This window comes from Gavialis gangeticus, unplaced genomic scaffold (assembly GCF_001723915.1).
Source record: "Gavialis gangeticus isolate Ggan-Ray unplaced genomic scaffold, GavGan_comp1, whole genome shotgun sequence".
In the NCBI taxonomy this organism is placed as follows: Eukaryota; Metazoa; Chordata; order Crocodylia; family Gavialidae; genus Gavialis; species Gavialis gangeticus.
Genome location: NW_017729005.1, coordinates 10,145,830 through 10,147,891, shown reverse-complemented (window position 1 = coordinate 10,147,891; position 2,062 = coordinate 10,145,830). Strand labels below are relative to the sequence as shown.

General features: G+C 38.4%; 1 protein-coding gene across 4 annotated transcripts in view; it reads left to right on the top strand.

Moving 5' to 3' along the window:
• Positions 1 to 2,062, top strand: part of COLQ (collagen like tail subunit of asymmetric acetylcholinesterase) — a 108,735-nt gene that overhangs the window by 61,070 nt on the left and 45,603 nt on the right. The gene's annotated exons all lie outside the window — the stretch shown is intronic.

Genomic DNA, 2,062 nt, shown 5'->3' with positions numbered 1-2,062 from the left:
TCAAATTTGCTCCTCACTTCCATGTGCTTAGGGAGAGCAAGGTCTGACAGTAAGGAGGGGTAGAAAGGGTTGCATGGGGAAGATACTGGGGGGAGGCAGAGGGCAAGGGGGCTACCTGACCTCCCAGATTTACTTTGCATGCTGTACAAGTGGGACAGGGACAAATTTAAGGCAAATCTTCAATAATTAGATTCTATACCTGGAAAATTGTAATAAATGCATACATTTTCCATATATAAAATCTAATTATTGGGGGTTGTCTTATATTCAGGGTCATCTTATATTTGAGCAAATATGGTACTATAGGTCTGCGTAATGTCACAAGAACCAGTGTATCAGAACTGCTTTTTTCTCCCTTCTATGATTATTTGTTTATCCTTTTCTTTGTACACGCTGCATGCAATTCTTGTATACTTCGTACGTGTATGCCCACTGTAAATATATGCATTTACATCAGCTGAGGAGCTGGTTCTAGAGTTCTTAACTAAAGCATTATTATCATGAGGATGAGGATGATAGATGATGTTCATGAACAGGGACAAATACTTATATATACACTGATCAGTTGTGTACTATCCAGTCTTGCCCAGTCAGACATAATAAATGTTTTGCTTATCATATGTCACCATGGTTTGGTAATGTTACTGGTCTTCATGATACTGACTACTGATAATAAAGTACAGAAGAAATAACAGGACTGGCTTTGAGTTTGCAGTAACAAAGTAGTTATTTTATTACTTTTCTTTTTAGAAAAGCTGCAGAGTATTTCACTATTGAGTACTCCCTTATGCACGGCTGTTCACTATAGCAGAGGAATATGCACTATATTTTAGGAAATGTTTTTATTCATTCCAAGATTGCTATTTACATTAAATCCAATACGTAATCAGGCAAAAACATTGCATGTAATGTTTACTATTAAAAAAAAATGTTTTTTTTATAAGCATCTCAGGCCCTTCAGTTTCTCTTTGTTAAAGGAGGGACTGCATGATGACAGTGGAATGTTTCTGATTTCAAGCCACAGCTGGACAGCAGATGATAAAGGCTTCCTAAAACTGCTTATAAATGAAAGTTAGACAAGGAACACCATACTACTGAACATGGTAATGTTTGTATTGAGGCTTTTCTGAGCTTGAGCTGCATTAGTAATAAAAGGGTCATAACTCCGTATGGAACAAAAACAGGGAAATAATGACACCTGAAAGCAATGAGAACTGAAGTCTTGTTCTTCCACAATGTGAGAAATGAAGGGAGAAAAATGTATTTAAAAATGAAAACCTGGTTCATTTTTCCATTACCATTCATAAATCCTACTTTTTTGGGGGTAGGTTACCCTTCCCTTTCTTGTATCCCATATTCACTATTACCATTATTTTAATCAGTGCCTCTCCTTTCCCATGGACATACTTCCAGGTCTTCTTTCTTCAGACCTCCTTTGGACAGCTTTCTCCTCTTCTCCACTTCCAGGTCTCCTGTCTCTTTCCTTCACTATTAATCTTCTTCCAGGTTTCCACTGTCCTTCACATCTCTTCTCTTCCATTTAGTATTGCCAAGTCTCCTCTTCCCTTCCATTAACTCTTGCCTAAGCTGCAGCCAGCAAGAAAATCTTGCTCACCACTAGGGCTATGAAGGCCAAGCAGCTTCCTTCTTCAGGGAGCAAAAATAAACAAACAAATAAATACAAAAGACAAAAATCTGCTTACGAGGACTGCTGCTGCTGCAATTCTGCATAGACCCTGTGGTTTACTTTTCTCAGAAGGTCAATATCTTAGCTGACAACAGCCAGAAAAGTTGCTACAAAGCCTTGTGAGGAATCAGAAGCTGACAGGCAACACTGCAGGGTGATTTATTTCTCAGACCTAATATAAACATAATCAAGACACTAATATATTAATTGAAATCAAGAAGATCCCAGCAGACTCCAACGTCAGTCATTGCAACTCACGGAAGTGGTGTAGGTGAGGCACATTAGGTTGTGACAGTAAACACCATGGAATCAAAAATGCACTGATAATTGCCTACATGTCAGGGAATGCTGAAACGTGTCACATAGGAAGAGAAA